Source organism: Schistocerca serialis, chromosome 12 (genome assembly GCF_023864345.2).
Source record: "Schistocerca serialis cubense isolate TAMUIC-IGC-003099 chromosome 12, iqSchSeri2.2, whole genome shotgun sequence".
In the NCBI taxonomy this organism is placed as follows: Eukaryota; Metazoa; Arthropoda; class Insecta; order Orthoptera; family Acrididae; genus Schistocerca; species Schistocerca serialis.
In genome coordinates, this window is record NC_064649.1 from 19,921,390 (window position 1) to 19,943,537 (window position 22,148).

The window sequence follows — 22,148 nt, forward strand, 5'->3', positions numbered from 1 at the left end:
CCCCTGGCGCTAGGCTACCCCTCTGGCACCAAACGTGACTTTGTGCGCTGACGGACCGTAGGCGTAAAGTGTCGCATTGTTGTTTGTGATTCAGTCATCGCAGCTGATTGGCACGATCGCCAGTGGAGAAGGCGTAGCTAGGTCCAGCACAGACAGGCATTGTCTCCTATGATTACGTTGCTCTGTTGCCTCAATGGATGACGGATTCGGACATGGGTTTCCATCTGCAGTTATTTGTCTCCTGGATGCTTCGAAAATCTCCAGTTCAGTATAGAGGTGAAAAATAAACTGCAGATGGAAACCCGCCTCCGAAACTGTCATCCACCGAGTCAACAGAACATCGCAGTCATAGGAGACAAGGCCTTTCTACGCAGTAGCTAGCTCCGTCCTCCCCACTGGAGATCGCGGCAACCAGTCGCAATCACCGAATGACAAGCAACATTGTTAGACGTTTCCCCTACGGGCCATGGGTGTACAGTCACGTTTTCTGCCGAATGGCAGGAGCCGGCGCCTATGACTCTGGCATCGTTGGATGACGTTTGCAGACACGGGTTTCCTGTCCCCAGTTTGTTCCTCAAGACATCCTCTACAATCCCTTTAAGTTAGTCGCAAACTTTCTGGGTCACCCTGTGTACCTCGACAACTCGGACGCTTCTGTTCTCTGCTCTTCTTGTATCCACTGTGTCCTCGGATCACTTCCAGTCAGGCCTGTCTTCGAAATCCCTTGCTCAGATGAAGTCCTCTGCTTGATACTAGTAGACTCCCACTGTCAACGAACGCTGTCATCGCTTGTCCTACTCTACTTACCACGTTCTGCTTATTTCATTAGTCACCCTGCATTTTGCTTGTGAAGTGGCAGAACTCCGTCATTTAACCAACCATGAAGTCCATGATTATACGAATTCTTCGCCAGTTCCATTTCCACAGCTGTTCAATATTTCTATACCAATTACACCTGTACGTCAGTTTCACTTTTCAGTAATGTAGTTACTGAACATTTTAATACCCATGCACCTACAATTTTTATTCCATTTTTGTACTTTTCTGGGCCGGCCGGTGTGGCCGAGCGGTTCTACGTGCATCAGTTAGGAACCTTGCGACCGCTACCGTCAGAGGTTCGAATCCTGCGTCGGGCATGGATGTGTGTGATGTCCTTAGGTTAGTTAGGTTTAAGTAGTTCTAAGTTCTACGGGACTGATGACCTCAGATGTTAAGTCCCATTTTTTTTTTTTTTTGGTACGTTTCTACGATTTACAGTGTGAACAGTAAGCGCAAAACACTGCATCACTGCAGTACGCCTTTTCGAATCCAAAACGTCTCTTAGTTTCCCATTCGTATTCCCCCTTTCCCCCTTTAGTTCTGGGACATATTGTATATTACAGATCTTTCCCACTGATGTATGAGGTTTTGAAACATCTAGCATTTTTTTTTCATTGTCAAATGTTATGAAACCGTCTCTCTATTTTTTTTAAGTTGTGCCTTCAGTTTCCAACTGTAGCGTCAGGATTATCTGTCTAGTGAAACCAAAGTGATCACCATCTAAGAGATCCTCTTTTCAGGCGTTAAATAAAAAATATGATGTACAGGCGTTGGTTAGAAATGTGCAAAAGTGACAAATGCAACACATTACCGTGTCTAATGCGGTTTAGAAAATCCGTCGGCGTCCAAAAGAACTTTCAGTCGTCTCGGAATGGATAAATACATGCCGTATACATATTTTTAAGGGAATATTATAGCCACTCTTCCTGCGCAATAGTTCCATGTTCAGGTAACGATGACCCTTCACTCCAAAGTACCGCTCAGACTTACATCACACTGAATGTAGACAGAAACTATTGCGGATTTTTGTAGTATTAACGGTATGTTAAACGTCCATGCATGCAGATCATGTAAATCTACTCTGACATTTTGTACAAATTATGATCCAGAGTGTTTGATAATGAAGGCTTAGCTACAAAGAGAGACTGGATACAAGGATTTAGAATTTTCTGTGTTAAATGGGCGCATTGGCCTCCTTTGTGCTCCAGCAGGGGTATTTTCCCGCTGATCTAGTAATGAAGGGAAGGGTAGAGGGTAAAAGTTGTAGAGAGCAGACATGGTTTTCATACAGCAGGTAAAGAGGATTAATGGATGTAAAGGGTGACGATTATTGAACTTTATGAAAATAAACGAAATTAGTTATAAAATGCGGCGTGCACACACTTTTTTCAAAACGTAAACGTCACTACAGATATTCGGATATGGGTTATGACATGTTCGATATGCTCGCCATCATTGGTGATGATGTGACGCACACGAATAGCGAAGTTCTGCATGACCCGCTGAAGTGTCGGAACATCGATGCTGCCGATGACCTCCTGAATGGCTGTTTTCAGCTCACCAGTGGTTTTTGGGGTTGTTGCTGTACACCTTGTCTTTAATATAGCCCCACAAAAAGGAGTCGCATGTGTTCAGATCCGGAGAATACGGCGGCCAATCGAGGCCCACGCCAGTGGCCTCTGGGTACCCCATACCCATAATGTGGTCCCCCCCCCCCCCAAAAAAAAATGCTCCTCAAGCACATTAAAGAGTCTCCTGCTTTGATAAAAATATTATGATTCCCTGGGAGATCCTGGCCTCTTCCTAATACCTCCACTGATTTGTTACAGCTTCTAAAGTTCCAAAATTCTTGTAACTGAGAAAAAAACAAATTTCGCCACATGATTAAAAAGGGAGAACTGATAGAGGTACTCAAGGTACCCTCCGCCACACACCGTAAGGTGGCATGCGGAGTATGGATGTAGATGTAGATGTAGATGGTATCGAGCTCCGTCTTGCATGAACCACATCTTGTCGACATTAGGATCACTTTGGATAATGGGAATGAAATCATTTTCCAAAACCTCCACGTACTATTCGGTAGTCACTGCGCCATCAAGGAATATGTGACTGGACATCGGACACCACACAGTCACCCGATGAGGGTGAAGAGGCGGAATGTGGGTTCTCAGTCCCCCTAATGCGCCAATTTTATTTGTTGAGGAAGCCATCCAAATGAAGATGGCGTAGGGAAACGCTAAAACTGGTAGCCAAATAAAATAAGTTTGGAAAATAGATGGCTGAAAGGTGTTTGATTTGACATCCTGTGTCGAACAGCCGAGTTCCGCAACCGTCTCTAAAAAACTGGACATACACAGACATTCAAATGAAAGTGGGCTTCGTCGCTATACCAAACCACTGTAGGGGGACGCGAAATTGAAGCGTCACCCGTCCACCAGTGTCAGCCCAGTTTCCAGGTGAATATAAGTTTCATTAGTGTTTTGTTTATGTATTTTGTAATATTTGTAATGTTTGTGAATTATCTAAAGTTTTGTATTTATGTTTATGTGTCATGTACGGAGAGGGCGGCGCAACGAACGGAGACAGCATCTTCACTGCCGGGACCAGAGAGAAAATTGCTGCCCACTATACGTCGCGGGTCGACAGCCAATGAGCAACAGAAGATCCTGAAACCGAGTTGTTGCGTCGTGCTTCTAAAAACTGAAAAAATAAGAATTTGTAATGTTTCTACAACAATGACGTCATAGAAAGTTTAATCATGTTGTAAATGTTCAGTCCTATCTTGTCAAGCCTCATGTTCACGTCTATATGTAGTATATATGAAGATAATAAACTAGTGTATACTAAAAAAGTTTAAATACGTGTTCCGACAGTTTATTTATGAAGAATTATATTAAGGAAGAAGTATTACTAATTTATTTGACAAGACTATTAATTTTTGACAACGTTCATCGCGAGTTTGAGTCTTAAAAGTTTATTCAATGTGGTTTTAATATTTATTAAAGCAGATAACTTGCATTAATATAATTTCTGAGAAGAAACAAACGACATTTAAATTGAAAAACGTTTGCGCAAATCAATTGGACAGAGTGACGTAATTATGCGCATACGACTCAAATGATGATGTTTTAATTAGAGTTTCGTTCAAGAACCATTCAAAGACAACTTTGAAGTGTTCTGCAACTGACGTAGGTGAAGAAGTCTGCACATGGTCATATCTCAAAAGAAAATCATTTATACAAAACTTACGTCGTTACACTACACCCCGCACACATACTAATTCCCATCATGGCCCGTGGCAACTCGTGCAGTTCGAACGTCGTAAAGCAAACCGTTCAATTGTTATGACGAATTTACTTAACATAATTCAGGAATTGTCACCCTGTACGTTGCGCTAGTTATTTAGACATGAAGAGTCTTGCACATTATACCCCTCTCCGGACAGAAGACGACAAAAAGCGTAACAGATGTTGCCGTGTTCCGTGTCTCGGTCATCTGCAATTAAGTGAGACCAGCACGTAAGTGCGTTTTTTCTCGAAAGTCAGAACGCAATGGGCCGCTGCCCCTGCCAGCAGATTACCCGCGGCGCACGTCGCCGGCGACTTGTTGCCCGGTCCAGCTGGGCCGGCGCTATAGCGGAGTGGTGGGCGGGCGTGGTGGGGGTAAGAAGGTGGGGAGGCCGGCCGCGGTGGTGGGGGGGCGGCCCGGCGCCGGCTATATAAGCGGCGCCGCGACGCCGCCTGCGGACAGACGCCGCTCGCCCGCCACAGCCACAGCAGCGACTCCGCAGCCCGACCGACCCTCTGCTACTTCCGCTACTGCCCGTCAGTCGCCCGTCAGATCGCAAAGGTAGGAACCCGCTCCGCTCTCTCGCTGTCAAGCCCGACAACCCTCTCTGGCGGGACACGTCTTTCCTCCTAAAACCTGCACCGATTCATTATTGCTTTTAAAATTTCAATATTTTTCCTCAAAATTGTTGTAACTGACGAAAAATGAACAGGTCTATAAAAATATGATTTCCTGGGAGATCTTAATCTCTTCCTAACACATGCACTGATTTATTACAGCTTCTAAAACTTCAATATTTCGCCTCAAAATTCTTGTAACTGAGAAAAAACAAATTTCGTCACATGATTAAAAAATTATTTCTCAGGAGATTTTTTAAAAATTATTCAGCCACGATATGCAAAATATCTCCTCCCTGCCCCACATCACCCTCTAATATTTCAAAATTGTAACATTTCTTGAAGGTGGTATTAGACAGTTTGCAGGTATCGAAGAAACTTCGTCATATACTCACACTGCAGCAATGTATTTCCTTTTTTTGTTTTTGACATCCTAGTCAGTCAGTTTTAACACTGCCCACAGGTAATCTGTACCAAATGAAACCACCATTATAAAAACTATTTCACAACATGTTATGGCTAGGTAGCATTCAACAGCCATTAAGTAAATGAAAAAAAAAACGAATTTTAAACATGAGCTGCTTTTATTTGAACCTTAGTATCTACCAGTCTTGGTCGAGGACCATCCTCACAGTATTCAAGGCGTAAACAGATTGGATGAATATATTAATCATTTCCTTTCTTGGCTGATACAAAATCCAAAATGTCATGAGAGGTATAAGAAAAGAACACGACATGTTCCAACAGCTAACTGATGATACACCTCCAGTAAGCTTTTGTGGAACATATTGTGCTCTTTTCTTATACCTGTTATGACATTTTGGATTTTTTATCAACCAGGAAAGGAAATGATGAATGTAAATCACCTAATACGTTTTCGCCTTGTATCCTGTGAAGATGGTCTACCGAAACCAGCATATATTAAGGTTCAAATAAAAACAACCGAAGGCTAAAGTGCGTTTTTCCGCGTTATTCGACACTCAATCGATATAAATTCATGTTTATACTTTCATAAAATGTAATTATCTGAGCATCATACATGCATTAAATGAAACTTAGTATGTTATCTAGTTAATTACTTGTAAGTATAATCAGAACATTGCTTTAATGCAGTATTTTATAACAACAGATTTGCTTTCAGCTTTTGGTATGGTAGTTTCATTCCGCACAGGTAACTTGGAGATGATCTTGAAACTGTACCAAATCGTTTGTTAAAATAAGGAATCATGAAAGTTGTGTAACCATATAAAGCTTCACAGATTTGATAGTTGATTGGAGATATTAAAACAATGTTTTTACCAAACGGTATTACTCAAATGGGCCACAATTTCGAACACTATAAATACTCGAAAGAGTTCGTGGTACAAAAGAAATCATATATTTTTCTATCTACGAAACTGTGTACTGCCCATAGAGAGTGTAGGTAATGTAATTTAGCACACGGCGCCTTTCACAGCGTAATTTTTCACAGAAGTTATACTAACGAACAAAATAGAAGGCTGAAATCTACGGCCACAGAGTTATTTTTCCACTTTATTGTAAACACACCCTACCAGCATATGAAGTACGCTGTGGTGACACATTTTTGGTCTGATCTTTAACGAAGTATATTATCTGTTAGAGAAGTATTTACTGTTAACGCAGACAAGAGTTATATCTTTCTGCTCCAATTTTCATGCATTATATAGTGCTATTAAAAGCTATAACATTCTTAAAGACCATTCAAAAGCCAAGATCGCACAAAAATTTCTTTATTTAAGACCCTCAGTTTCAACAGTCACTGCTTTCAATGTAATGACTGTTGAAAGCGGTTGTCTTAAATAAGGAATTTGATATGTAATCTTAGCTTTTGAATGGGTTTTAACAACTAAAACAGATCGCCCTTCAATAAACAGCAATATCTGCGTCATCATACCTGTGGATAAAAAGTCGGATTTTGCTTATTATCATTTGCCAAATTCAACTAGATATATCTTGAAAATATTGGGGATCCTATGGTTACTTCATTCTGTTCAGCTTGAAGGATCCTCATACACTTTCACTTTGAAGGGGCTACAACGTGCGTTACAGATGAATTGTGAATGCCTGTAATAATTGAAATTTTTCCAAGAAAAGAGCACTGTAATTCTGCAACTATCGCATTGTTCCCAGTAATCGATGTGAAAGTGATTTCTTGTAATCCGTGCAAAACTATGTGGCTCTTTCGGAAAACTGGACAATAAAAGTCATAACTCTGAAGATGATTACATCAAAAATTTTACTTGAACAACAACGTTATCTACTCATATGGACTATCTTCCAAGTTTAACACATTATTTAATTTCTACTTCGAGACGCACTTTCGATTCCGTTATCATCATGTGTTGACGTGCGAAGTGGGAGAACTCACTTTACGCTGGTGATAGGCGAGGCGAGTATACTGCTGTGTAGCACAGGGTTGCCTACAATGTTAGGGGCCAGAAGAATTGTTAATTAACATCGTCGTGCTTATACGACAAATCCTTTGTAATCATATTCCAGATGTTGATCTGCCTGTTTGTATATTTTCCATTTTCGTTATCGAATGACAGATTAAATTTCATTATTTCAATATGAAGTTGCGCTTCACTAGACGTAACAAAAGATGTTCTACGTAAAGTCGACGGGAAATACTGAACACTCACAAGTCTCTAGAGGTAAATGGTAGTTAATTGAACTTTCTGGATGATAAGAGGCTGTTTGTATGATTTCCCTTCGTTTTTTTATGATTCAGAACGTTTCTGACGTCCTGTCGCATTATTATTGTCGCGACTGTAGTATTCTCAGGGCCGCCGTATATTATTACCTACAGGCATATCGCTGTTGGAGTAGCAAATTGATTACCATTAACAAGAGTTTCCACCATTACTGATTCTAGAACAATTCCGATACGAACCTAGAAAATTTCACCAATGCTGAGTTCAAAATGTCTATCATCCAGACCTGATTGAAACATTCCAGTAAGAATTCGTGTTACGGCTATGACAGATAAATCTAAGGGATTCCTCAAGTTTGTAACTAAGTCCATTTTGTGTAAATGAGATGCTCTTCAGTTTTATCATTCTGATCCACATACCTCACCAGGCGAACTTTCTGATACATATATGCCCCACCAGTGTACCTATCTATTGGTTTTGTCGTCTCTCCAGTTTCCCAAGTTAACTTTCCACTCCCTTCGCCTATCAAAACACTTTTTTTGGAATCAGTTGCCAATGGAACGTTCTGAACAGTGATATTGTGTAGTTGTAGTAATGTTCGTCTCAAAACTGAATTTTGTGGAGATTTACAGGAAAAATAATTGGAACACACAGAACTGATTTCGGCTTTAAATTCATTTCAGCACGCATGCAGATTGCAGTATTGTGTAGGTTAACAATTCATTTTGTAGTTCCCCCTGAAGAACTATTTTAAAATGTCGTCATTTTTTGCCTATGATGTAAATTTAAGATTCTTGGATCACAAAATATTTGTCTATTTTTAAAAATTTTATAATTTGTGTAACTCGTAAGTGTGATTTTACAGCAGACTGAAACGCAGATAACATTTCACCAATTTTTAAACAGAATGATGGACCACATAAGCTTCCATCCTAGAGTTAAAGGCTAATATGCAGAAACAATTACATTCATAAAAGTTATTGATTAGCATAAAAAAGTTTTCTAATAAGATTTCTACTGTTAATTAGCAGAACTGAATTCAATTAATTGTCAGTCATCTTTAGTTGTTGTTTATGAAATGCTGGACATGCATTAGAAAAATCGAAAGTCATAACTCACATTCTACGTTAAGCGCTACTGCAAAAAGTTCTTTGCACTTGTAAGTAAGATTGAGTGTAATTCCTGAAATACTATTGACAGGCAAATATTTTACGTAAATTGCCTTCAAATGTTTGCTGATTAATTGAAAAATGGGGTTTCAATAAATAATTGAAATAAAAGAAACTGTTTTCAGTTTTTCTCTGTCATTTAGTGAAGGCGGTCTTACGTTTTTCGTTTCTATTGTTCAATCGTAACTTAACAACAAAGAAACGTCTGGAGTACGAAATACCGCCAATATTTCATAAAGCAAAAATTATCTAAAGTTTTTTGGGTAGTTTGGTTTTTATAACATATACCTATGATTATACAGCTAACTGTCTGAAGAAATAGATGCTTCCGAAATTTTAAACCTGGCAGTGAGTGACGACTGTGTTGTACTAGATCAGTTTGAACTAAATGCATAGAAGGATTCCATTATCATATTTATCTGCAGTCAGAGTTTCTATGGTATAGTTTGGTTGCTAAATTTCCACTGTCTAACGACATAAACGATAATTCCCAAAATGCCTCACATTTTCTACAAGTAATATTTCGCAAATTATGATTTCAAAGTTGAAAGTTGATGAAGTACTATTTCCCACATCCATGCTAGTCCTTGCTTTTACAAAGCCCATTTTCTTTTATATTTCCTGAAGCACAGTCCGGTCAAAATATGTATGATCGTTTAACGCTAGTCTGATGCCAAGGTACTAAGTAACATTTTTTGTCAAGGTACAATTTCTTCCACGCTAATTTAACTTCGTTTCATGAATACAGTGAATAAATCTAAAAGCATGCATTCTAAATTTATAACTAGAAAGAAATTACCCAAAGCGTAATATGTATCAATATTTCATTTACATCTACATCTACATACATACTCCGCAATCCACCATACGGTGCGAGACGGAGGGTACATCGTACCACAACTAGCATTTTCTCTCCCTGTTCCACCCCAAACAGAACGAGGGAAAAATGACTGCCCATAACCCTCTGTACGAGCCCTAATCTCTCTTATCTCATCTTTGTGGTCTTCCCGCAAAATATAAGTTGGCGGCAGTAAAACTGTATTGCAGTCAGCCTCGAATGCTGGTTCTCTAAATTTCCTCAATAGCGATTCACGAAAAGAACGCCTCCTTTCCTCCAGAGACTCCCAGTCGAGTTCCCGAAGCATATCCGTAACACTCGCATGATGATCAAACCTACCAGTAACAAATCTAGCAGCCCAGCTCTGAATTGCTTCTATGTCTTCCCTCAATCCGACCTGATAGGGATCCCAAACGCTCGAGCAGTACTCAAGAATAGGTTGTATTTAGTGTTTTATAAGCGGTCTCCTTTACAGATGAACCACATCTTCCCAAACTTCTACCAATGAACCGAAGACGACTATCCACCTTCCCCACAACTCCCATTACATGCTTGTCCCACTTCATATCGCTGTTCAATGTTACGCCCAAATATTTAATCGACGTGACTGTGTCAAGCGATACACTACTAATGGAGTATTCAAACATTACGGGATTGGTTTTCCTATTCATCTGCATTAATTTACATTTATTTATTTTAGAGTTAGCTGCCATTCTTTACACCAATCACAAATCCTGTCCAAGTCATCTGTTATCCTCCTACAGTCACTCAACGACAACACCTTCCCGTACACCACAGCATCATCAGCAAACAGCCGCACATTGCTATCCACCCTATCCAAAAGATCATTTATGTAGATAGAAAACAACAGCGGACCTACCACACTTCCCTGAGGCACTCCAGATGATACCCTCACCTCCGATGAACACTCACCATCGAGGACAACATACTGGGTTCTATTACTTAAGAAGTCTTCGAGCCACTCACATATTTGGGAACCAATCCCATATGCTCGTACCTTAGTTAGGAGTCTGCAGTGGGGCACCGAGTCAAACGCTTTCCGGAAGTCAAGGAATATGGCATCCGTCTGATACCCTTCCTCCATGGTTCGCAAGATGTCATGTGAAAAAGGGTGAGTTGCATTTCGCAGGAGCGATGCTTTCTAAAGCCGTGCTGATGCATGGACAGCAACTTCTCTGTCTCAAGGAAATTCATTATATTTGAACTGACATAAAGGATATTGGTCTGTAATTTTGAGGATCTCTTCTTCTACCCTACTTATATACAGGCGTCACCTGCGCTTTTTTCCAGTCGCTCGGGACTTTACGTTGGGCAAGAGATTCGCAATAAATGCACGCTAAGTAAGGAGTTGGAATCCCATCAGGACCTGGCGATTTATTTATTTTCAACCCATTCAGCTGCTTCACAACCCCAGGGATGTCTATCACTATGTCCTCCACATGGGAATCTGTACGAGACTCAAACGGCGGCATGTTTGTACGATCCTCCAGCGTGAAAGATTTCTCAAATGCTAAATTTAAAATTTCAGCTTTCGTTTTGCTGCCTTCCGTTGCCAGGCCAGACTGATCAGTGAGTGAGTGGATGGAAGCCTTCGACCCGCTTACCGATTTTACGAAAGACCAGAATTTCCTTGGGTTTTCAGCAAGATCTTTTGCTAAGGTATGACGGTGGTAGTGGTTGAATGCTTCGCGCATCGCTGTTTTTACAGCACCACGAATACCTATTAACTTTTGCCTGTCCTCATTCTCCCGATCTTTCTTGTACCGCGAGTGCAACTGTCTTTGCTTCCTGAGCATTCTCCGCATTGCGCTGTTAAACCACGGTGGGTCTTTTCCGTCCGTAACCCACTTTTTAGGCACATACTTCTCCAATGCGTGATTTACAATGTGTTCAAAATTTGCCCATAATTCTTCTACGTCCATCGTACCGGAAGTAAATGGAGTCGATTCATTTACTAAGTGGGATGCTAACAACTGCAAAGAGTAATTTTGTTTTTCTTATTTCGTAGCTTCTGTTTGTTATATAATAGAACCTGTAGACTATGAGATTTGCTTTTAATAAAGTACTTGCAAAATTTTTCGTCAGTCCATGCCTAAGTTCTAATTTATGAAACATTATTTTCTATTTTTTTACAGAGCAAATAGTCTCTCATCGTGTTGGATTCCATTTCAACTGTTGTGCCTAGCGACTAATTTTGACTGGCTTCCTTCCTTTTTTGAAGTAGTCTCACATATCTTCATTCAAATTTCGAAACTGGGACGTTGTAGCTTAATTTTCCTTTTTTTTTCTTTCACCAAACCTCAAACTCTCAACAGGTCATTTTCAATATGGACATTTCATGGTAGATTTCCACTACAATTTATACTCTACCCTCTGGTCTGACGAAGTTTTCTCTCTTTTATACTGCCATAACAAGATTCTCATTTTTTAAATATCGTCCTTGATATTTCGCTTTCGCTACAGATTCTGTGTCGCCCTCTGGTTTCATATAATGAGAACTGATTCAACTCGCAATTACGTTAGAATATTTATAATATGATTTCCGTTCACAGAATGCAGGAATATTTTATGCGGAGGGAAAATTGCGTTTCTTTCAGTGTTCTTAGAAGTTACAGACACGACAGCTGTCATCAAGAAATTTTCAAAACACAAAAGGTAATAGCTAAGCGCATCAAAGAAATACAATCAGTTACCACAAACGATATCAACAAAAGAGGGCAGAAATCTTGAGTTGTACGCTTAAAGAGTTCATTTACGCACGAATACAGTCGTACAATACAGCCTTTTGAGCACTATATAAAACCCTGAGATGACTGGTGTCGAAAATATCAGCCTGATTTTGAAAATGTGTTAAGATTCTATAACGAAAAAGAAGTGGCAGAATTGGTAGCAGGTTTCATACTGAGTGCACTGCTCCAAACAGAGCTTCAATTAATGGCGACATTTTTTCACTCTGATAGGCCAAAAAGTCATGTCTGTAATCCTACTTATGAGAAGGACAAGGGAACGCAGCGTCAGCGACACCTCATGAAAAATGTTCTGCGTTGAAGTGTAGCTATACTAGCTAATTAGAAAGAAATTAAGTCAATTCATAAAAAAAGTTGTCTTCAGACATAAAAGAAACTCTGGGTGTGCCACGACGGAAAGTTAGAGGTTCATTACTTTTCACAATACACTGGGTATCCCTCAAATGTTACAACAGACTCTGAGGCTTCTAGAGGGCATCTCGAGAAATTAACTGAGTGTAGGGACCTGTATCCAGAAATGCTACAGAGTGTCGAAGTTATAGGCACCATCACCTGTAACTAGGCCAAACCTCCGGCAGAAAACGTGACTTTGTATGCTGACGGACCATAGGCGGAACGTCTCGCAATGTTGTTTGTTACTCAGTTATCACGACTGATTGCAACGATCACCAATGGAGAAGACAGGGTTGGCTGTAGCATATATAGGGCTTGGCTCCTTTGAATGTGATGCTCTGTTGAGCTGGTGGATGATGGTATTGGACATGTGTTTAGATCTGGATTTTATTTTTCACATGTATACCGACAAACATTATAGATTTTACGAGGTTACAGGAGAAAAATAAACTCTACGTGGGAACTCGTGTCCAAAACCGTCATCCACCACTCTACAGCGGAGTGTGGGCTGATATGAAACTGCAGAGCGAAAATCTTATTCTGGAAACATCCCCCAGGCTGTGGCTGAGCCATGTCTCCGCAATACCCTTTCTTTCAGGAGTGCTAGTTCTGCAAGGTTCGCAGGAGAGCTTCTGTAAAGTTTGGAAGGTAGGAGTCGAGGTACTGGCAGAAGTAAGGCTGTGAGGTGCTTGGGTAGTTCAGTTGGTAGAGCACTTGCCCGCGAAAGGCAAAGGTCCCGAGTTCGAGTCTCGGTCCGGCACACAGTTTTAATCTGCCAGGAAGTTTCATATTAGCGCACACTCCGCTGCAGAGTGAAAATCTCATTGTAGACACTTGTTGCAAGGAGTGGCAATTGACTCTCGTCATAAACAAATGGAAATTATTACATGTAAATAGGCATAAATACCTATCCGCTCTCGGTTACAGGATTGCAGAACAATTTCTGGAAGCTGGAAGCTGTTACTTACATAAAATGTCTACTAGTACACATACGGAGCGATTTGTAGCGGTACGACTGCATAAAACTAGTCACAGGAAAGGCAGATGCCAGACTGAGATTCATTGGAAGAATCCTCAAGGAGTGCAGTGCAGCAACAAAGAAAGTGGCTTAGAAAACACTTGTTCGATCAGTACGTGAATACTGTTCGTCAGTCTGGGATCCGTACCAGATAGGACATAGAGCACAAGTAGAGAAGATCCAAAGAAGAGCAGCACATTTCGTTAGAGGTTCCATTTAGTAAGCTTGTAACCATCAAGGATATGATAAGCTATTTCCTGTGGCAGACGCTGCAGGAGAGGCTTTCTGCATCACAGTATGGTCCACTGATAAATTTCCAAGTGTGTTGGTTCCTAGAACAGTCAACCAATATCTTGAAACTTCCTGGCAGATTAAAACTGTGTGCCCGACCGAGACTCGAACTCGGGACCTTTGCCTTTCGCGGGCAAGTGCTCTACCATCTGAGCTACCGAAGCACGACTCACGCCCGGTACTCACAGCTTTACTTCTGCCAGTACCTCGTCTCCTACCTTCCAAACTTTACAGAAGCTCTCCTGCGAACCTTGCAGAACTAGCACTCCTGAAAGAAAGGATATTGCGGAGACATGGCTTAGCCACAGCCTGAGTACCGGGCGTGAGTCGTGCTTCGGTAGCTCAGATGGTAGAGCACTTGCCCGCGAAAGGCAAAGGTCCCGAGTTCGAGTCTCGGTCGGGCACACAGTTTCAATCTGCCAGGAAGTTTCATATCAGCGCACACTCCGCTGCAGAGTGAAAATCTCATTCTGGAACCAATATCTTGCTTACTCCTACTTACATCTCGTGAAAAGACCATGAAGATAAAATCAGAGAGATTCAGGGCCGCACAGAGACTTATCTTCCCACAAACCATACGCCAGTGGAACAAGAAAAAGTGGTGACACTGGTGCACCAAGTGCCCTCCGCCACACAACGTAAGGTGGCTCGTGAGGTACAGATGTGGATGTACCTGCACGTATAAGAAATGGAAAGATCACATAGACAAGTCACAGAAAAAGCAGGTGGCCGATATTGGTTCATTGGCTGAATCCTAGGGAAATTAAGTCAGTGTAGAAAGGAAATTGAGAAAATTGTTTACATTCACTACTGTGACGCATCTCGTAAGGCTACTAATATGTGCAGGACCTGTACAAAATAGGCTGCGTGGCGTAGCCGCGCCGGCTAGGGCGCAGGTTCGATTCCTCCCTCGAGCATGGGTGCGTGTGTCTTGTGCTTAGCGCAAGTTAGTTCAAGTTAGATTAAGTAGTGAGTAAGTCTTGAGACAGATGACCTCAGCAGTTTGGTCCCACAGGAACTTACCACAAATTTCCAAAATTCTTCCAAAATAGGCCTAAAAGGGCCTACTAAATAATACAGAAAAGAGCAGCATCAATGGAGACAGGACCACATACAGGTTCCTGTGTATCGTTCCACGTCTGCAGACTCAGAGGAAGGCCACAGTAGCCGTGGCCGAAACTTTGGTGTCCCCAGTGTAGTCTTTTTTTCTTACATTAAGACGGGGTACGATACCGAGAAAATTTTTATGTCAACTGACTCTCTGACTGTGGCCGGGTAAGCCTATGCAATTATATGGAGACAGATTCGTTCGATTCATGTGAGAAGGTCGTGGTTATGCTGGAAAACCTAAACTTAAGACACAAAGAGCTGCGAACAAAACTTACGAATTCAACTGAGTGATCTATAAATACACTACATCGTCGTACAGAAAATATTAGATGAGTTATAGCATACATGGAGACATTCGAGCAGTGATTCCTCCATACGCGAATGGATCGGGAAAAAAAGACGCTAATAAACTGTGAAACTTCCCCTTTGAATGTAAAGAAGGACTGTGCTGGTGAACTTCTACGTTATTGGATACTGAAACAGCTGATTGTGAGTAAAATTGAACGTACTCAGACAGTTTTCTCTTTAGTTATTCTGATCATTTCTAAATCGACACACAATATTTTAGCGCAAATCAATCTGACTTTTAATACTCCCTACAAAAGAATAGCCCTGCCTAACAATAACCTATACCTTTCATGAATCACTTGCCTCACCAAAATCTTCGTTACTCGAACTACTGCAATACAGTAAGCGCCAATACTGTCAGCTAAATAAAAGATTCTAACTACTGAAGGCACTAACAAACAATATATTTACCTTAATAATGATAAAACGTTATATATATATATATATATATATATATATATATATATATATATATATATATATATCCATTTTGACAAATTTCCTTTTTCTGACGGACACACGTCCAGATCGTCCGCTCATAGTAACCTCTCAAAACTCTGCCATCACTCTCTCCACATCCACCACTGCTGGCGACTCACCTCCAACTGCCCAAAGCTACGGGCTGTTCACATCCAACTGCCCAACACTACAATAGCGAATAATCCAACAATGAGTCCAACCAGCCACAGACTGCAAACAGCGCAGTCAGTGATTTTCATACAGAGCGCTACGTGGCGTTACCAACATAAAAACCTGAACAGCCTACTTACAACTGTACAGGGGGAAATACCCTCCAGGCGCTTCACAATGGTTTGCAGAGATTGGGTGCTGAAGACGATTATCCATCGTTTCCCACTTACTCACTTGTATCGCGCTATGCTTGACGTTCTTAACAACGGTTCGCTGCAGAATTCTAAGTTCGAATCTAACGAATTTCGAAATGTATTCGCCAGCTGCGAATTGTTTGACGTCAGAAATATTTCTGTCCATAAATCAGCTCTGCTTTAGACAGAATTGCTCATTTCACACTCCAGCTTGCCCCTTTTCTCACATGATATCCTGCGAACCACGGATGAATGGCAACAGACAGATTCCGTGTTCCTAGGTTTTCAGAAGGTGGATGACAGGGTGGCCCACTGCCAACTGTTAGCGAATGTCGGAGCGTGTCGAATAGCTTCCCAGGCGCGTGAGTGGCTCGAAGCCTTCATAGGTAATACAACACAGTGCCTTGTCGTAGAAGGGGAGTGTTCATCAGAGACAAGGATATCGTCAGGAAAGCCGCAAGGAACTGTGTGATAGGACCGCTATTATTTTATATACATTATGTGATCAAAAGTATCCGGACACCTGACTGAAAATGACTTACAAATTCGTGGCGCCCTCCTTTGGTAATAGTGGAAATCAGTATGGTGTTGGCGCACCCTTTGCCCTGATGACAGCTTCCACTCTCGTAGGCATACGTTCAATCAGGTGCTGGAAGGTTTCTTGGTGAATGGCAGCCCATTCTTCATGGAGTGCTGCACTGAGGAGAGGTATCGATGTAGGTCGGTGATGCCTGGCACTAAGTCGGCGTTCCAAAACATCCCGAAAGTGTTCTATAGGTCAGGACTCTGTGCAGGCCAGTCCATTACAGGGATGTTATGGTAGTGTAACCACTCCGCCACAGGCCGTGCATTATGAACAGGTGCTCGATCGTCTTGAAAGATACAATCGCCTTCCCCGAATTGCACTTCAACAGTGGGAAGCAAGAAGGTGCTTAAAAGATCAATCTAGACGTGTGCTGTGATAGTGCCAAGCAATACAACAAGTGCTGCAAGCCCCATCCATAAAAAACACGACCACACCATAACACCACCGTCTCCGAATTTTACTGTTGGCAGTACACACGCTGAAAGATGACGTTCACCGGGCATTCGCCATACCCACACCCTGCCATCGGATCGCCACATTGTGTACCGTGATTCGTCACTCCACACAACGTTTTTCCACTGTTCAGTGGTCGAAATGTTTACGCTCCTTACACCAAACAACGCGTCGTTTGGCGTTTACCGGCGTGATGTGTGGCTTATGAGCAGCCGCTCCACCGCTAAATCCAAGTTTTCTCACCTCCTGCCTAACTGTCACAGTACTTGCAGTGGATCCTGATGCAGTTTCGAATTCCTGTGTGATGGTCTGGACAGTTGTCTGCCTCTTACACATTACGACCCTCTTCAACTGTCAGCGGTCTCTGTCAGTCGACGAGGTCCATCTGTACGCCTTTGTGCTGTACGTGCACTTTCACGTTTCCACTTCACTATCACATCGGAAACAGTGGACCTAGGGATGTTTAGGAATGTGGAAATCTCGCCTACAGACTTATGACAAGTGACATCCAAGCACGTGACCACATTCGAAGTCCGTGAGTTCCGCGGAGAGCCCCATTCTGATCTCTCACGATGTCTAATGACTACTGAGGTCGCTGATATGGAGTACCTGGCAGTAGGTGGCAGCACAATGCACCTAATATGAAAAACGTATGTTTTGTGGGTGTCCAGATCCATTTGATTACATGGTATACGCAAATGATTAGGCGTACGGGGTGGGCAGTACCTTACTGCTGATTGATAATCATGATGCTGTGGTGTACACCACCACCATGCACCATGCGTCAATTCGCTGCAGCCCCTCCTCCATTTCAGTACAACTTTCCATTGTTACAACCTCTCGATATACTACAGCATCATCCGCAAAAAGGCCCAGTGAACTTCCGATGTTATCGACAAGGTCATTTATATATGAAATCACTCTTACTGCGGTTCTGTCCACTGAGAATCACATGCTGCATTCTGTTATCTAGGAACTCTTCAATCCAATCACACAATTGGTCTGATAGTCCATATGCTCTTACTTTGTTCATTAAACGACTGTGGGGAACTGTATCGAACGCCTTGCGGAAGTCAAGAAACACGGCATCTACCTGTGAACCCGTGTCTATGGCCCTCTGAGTCTCGTGCACGAATAGCGCGAGCTGGGTTTCACACGATCGTCTTTTTCGAAACCCATGCTGATTCCTACAGAGTAAACCGGCGAGATGCCACAAGCTGTCGCGCTACATCAATTCCGCCACCTTCGCACTGAGATAAAGGAATACGAGGGCAGTTCAATAAGTAATGCAACACATTTTTTTCTGAAACAGGGGTTGTTTTATTCAGCATTGAAATACACCAGGTTATTCCCCAATCTTTTAGCTACACAACACTATTTTTCAACGTAATCTCCATTCAATGCTACGGCCTTACGCCACCTTAAGGGCCTGTATGCCTGCATGGTACCATTCCACTGGTCGATGTCGGAGCCAACGTCGTACTGCATCAATAACTTCTTCATCATCCACGTAGTGCCTCCCACGGATTGCGTCCTTCATTGGGCCAAACAGATGGAAATCCGACGGTGCGAGATCGGGGCTGTAGGGTGCATGAGGAAGAACAGTCCACTGAAGTTTTGTGAGCTCCTCTCGGGTGCGAAGACTTGTGTGAGGTCTTGCGTTGTCATGAAGAAGGAGAAGTTCGTTCAGATTTTTGTGCCTACGAACACGCTGAAGTCATTTCTTCAATTTCTGAAGAGTAGCACACTACACTTCAGAGTTGATCGTCTGACCATGGGAAAGGACATCGAACAGAATAACCCCTTCAGCGTCCCAGAAGACTGTAACCATGACTTTACCGGCTGAGGGTATGGCTTTAAACTTTTTCTTGGTAGGGGAGTGGGTGTGGCGCCACTCCATTGATTGCCGTTTTGTTTCAGGTTCGAAGTGATGAACCCATGTTTCATCGCCTGTAACAATCTTTGACAAGAAATTGTCACCCTCAGCCACATGACGAGCAAGCAATTCCGCACAGATGGTTCTCCTTTGCTCTTTATGGTGTTCGGTTAGACAACGAGGGACCCAGCGGGAACAAACCTTTGAATATCCCAACTGGTGAACAATTGTGACAGCACTACCAACAGAGATGTCAAGTTGAGCACTGAGTTGTTTGATGGTGATCCGTCGATCATCTCGAACGAGTGTGTTCGCACGCTCCGCCATTGCAGGAGTCACAGCTGTGCACGGCCGGCCCGCACGCGGGAGATCAGACAGTCTTGCTTGACCTTGCGGCGATGATGACACACGCTTTGCCCAACGACTCACCGTGCTTTTGTCCACTGCCAGATCACCGTAGACATTCTGCAAGCGCCTATGAATATCTGAGATGCCCTGGTTTTCCGCCAAAAGAAACTCGATCACTGCCCGTTGTTAGCAACGCACATCCGTTACAGACGCCATTTTAACAGCTCCGTACAGCGCTGCCACCTGTCGGAAGTCAATGAAACTATACGAGACGAAGCGGGAATGTTTGAAAATAATCCACAAGAAATTTCCGGTTTTTTTCAACCAAAATTGGCCGAGAAAAAAAAAGTGATGCAATACTTATTGAACTGCCCTCGTACATCGCCTTTAGCTGTCGGATCGTGAGGTTTCTACACCTGTCGATAGCGTGCGAATAAGTCACACCTCTACTGTTTCTTTTTTTTTCTTGGGGCTGATGACGTCATTTCAAATACGTCTGCTCAGTCAGATACGGCATACGTCAGAACTGCGGCGTGTGATTCGGATCAAATTAAGTTTCGTATACACGTTCCAGTCACGTCGACGACACAACTGGCTATGTTCGATGTCAACGTGCAGTAACCACTCACAGACCGCATGTGGCAGCATTAGCACTGGACGGTGTATAAAGCGTGTCGGGGAGACGTGGTAAAACAATGCAGTCACTGTCGTAATGTGGAAACGGAGCGATTTGTGAACTGGCTAAGTGTTTAAACTGTTCGCGTGCTGCCATGGTATGGCAAAATGGTATCATATACAACTGCTAGCTCGACGAAAAATTCGTACCCAAAGACTGGGACCTGGGAAGTTATGCGAGTCACACCAATATTCAAGGATGGCAATAGGAGTAATCCACTAAATTACAGGCCCATACCATTAATATCGATATGCAGCAGGATTCTGGAACACATATTGTATTCGAACATCATGAAATATCTCTAAGGAAACGGTCTATCGACACACAGTCAACACGGATTTCGAAAACATCGTTCTTGTGAAACACAAATAGCTGTTTACTCACACGAAGTGTTGAGTGCTTTCGACAAGGGATTTCCAATTGATTCCGTGTTTCTAGGTTCCCAGAAGGCTGTACTACACAATCGGCTTGTACTGAAATTCCGTACTTATTGAATACAGTCTCACTTATGTGACTGGATCTGTGATTTCCTGTCAGAGAGGTCACAGTTCATAGTGACTGAAGGAAAGTCATCGAATAAAACAGAAGTGATTTCTGGCGTTCCCTAAGGTAGTATTATAGGCACTTTGCTGTTCCTTATCTATTTAAACGATTTGGGAGACAATTTGAGCAGCCGTCTTATGTTGTTTCTGCAGTTTCTGGTGGTGTTTATCGTCTGGTAAAGACATCAGAAGATCAAAATTAATTGCAAAGCGATTTAGAAAACATGTATGTACATACATTACTCCTTGTTCCATAGATCATGAATACGACATTTCATAATGATGTGGAACGTGTCACTTTAACATAAGTTTTCTTTGCACAAAATAATTAATTAATTTTTTTGCAGTTACTACTTCATATCTAAGAACTCATCTATTGAGTAGGAGTTGTCATTCAGAAATTATTCTAATTTGCTTTTAAATGTTGGTTGGCTATCTGCCACACTTTTAATGCTATTTGGCAAATGACCAAAAATTTTTGTGGCAGCATAATTCACCCCTTTCTGTGCCAAAGTGACATTTAATCCAGAATAGTGGATATCATGCTTTCTTCTAGTGTTGTAGCTATGCACTTCGCTGTTATTTTTGAATTGGGATGGGTTATTAATGACAAATTTCGTAAGTGAATATATGTATTGCGAAGGTACTCTGAATGTCCCGAGTTCTTTAAATAAATGTCTGCAAGGTGTCTGCATAGTGCGAAAATTGGCAATTGACCATAAATAGTGAAAAGTGTGAGGTCAAACACATTAGTGCTACAAGGAATCCTTTAAACTTCGGTTACACGAGAAATCAGTCAAATCTAAAGGTGTAAATTCAGCTAAATACCTAGGATAGTTTGGAAATTTGTGGTAAGGTCTCATGGGACCAAACTTCTTAGGTCATCCGTGCATAAGCCTACACACTATTTAATCTAACTTAAACTAACTTTACGCTAAGGACGACACACACACACACACACACACACACACACACACACACACACACACAAGCGCGCGCGCGCACACACACACTCACACACACACCCATGCCAGAGTGAGGATTCGAACCTCCGACAGGGGAGCCTCGTGGTCCGTGACAAGACGCCACAGACCGCGCGGCTACTCCGCGCGGCTTCACCGCGCGGCTAAATACCTAGCAATTGCAATTACGAACAACTTAAATTGGAAGGAGCACACAGAAAATGTTGTGGGGAAGGCGAAACAAAGACTATATTTTTTTGGCAGAACACTTAAAAGATGCATCAGGTTTAGTAAGGAGACTACGTACGCTACGCTTGTCCGTCCTCTTTTAGAATACTGCTGCGCGGTGTGGGATCCTTACCAGAAGGAAAGACGGAGTACATCGAGAAAGCTCGAAGAAGGGCAGCACGTTTTCTATTATCGATAAATAGGGGACAGTGTGTCACACACGTGATACAAGATTCGTGGTCCAAATCATTAAAACAAAGGGGTTTCTCGGTGCGGCGGTATCTTCTCGCGAAATTTCGAAACACCAACGTTCTCCTCT

General features: G+C 42.2%; 1 protein-coding gene across 1 annotated transcript in view; it reads left to right on the plus strand.

Annotated features, from left to right (window-relative positions):
• Nucleotides 1-4,570: 4,570 nt before the first annotated feature.
• Nucleotides 4,571-22,148, plus strand: part of LOC126428158 (neuropeptide F-like) — a 637,092-nt gene continuing 619,514 nt past the window's right edge. The window contains exon 1 of the mRNA XM_050090068.1: nt 4,571-4,668. The gene's annotated coding sequence lies outside the window, so the exon portion shown is untranslated. The remainder of the gene's footprint in view (nt 4,669-22,148) is intronic.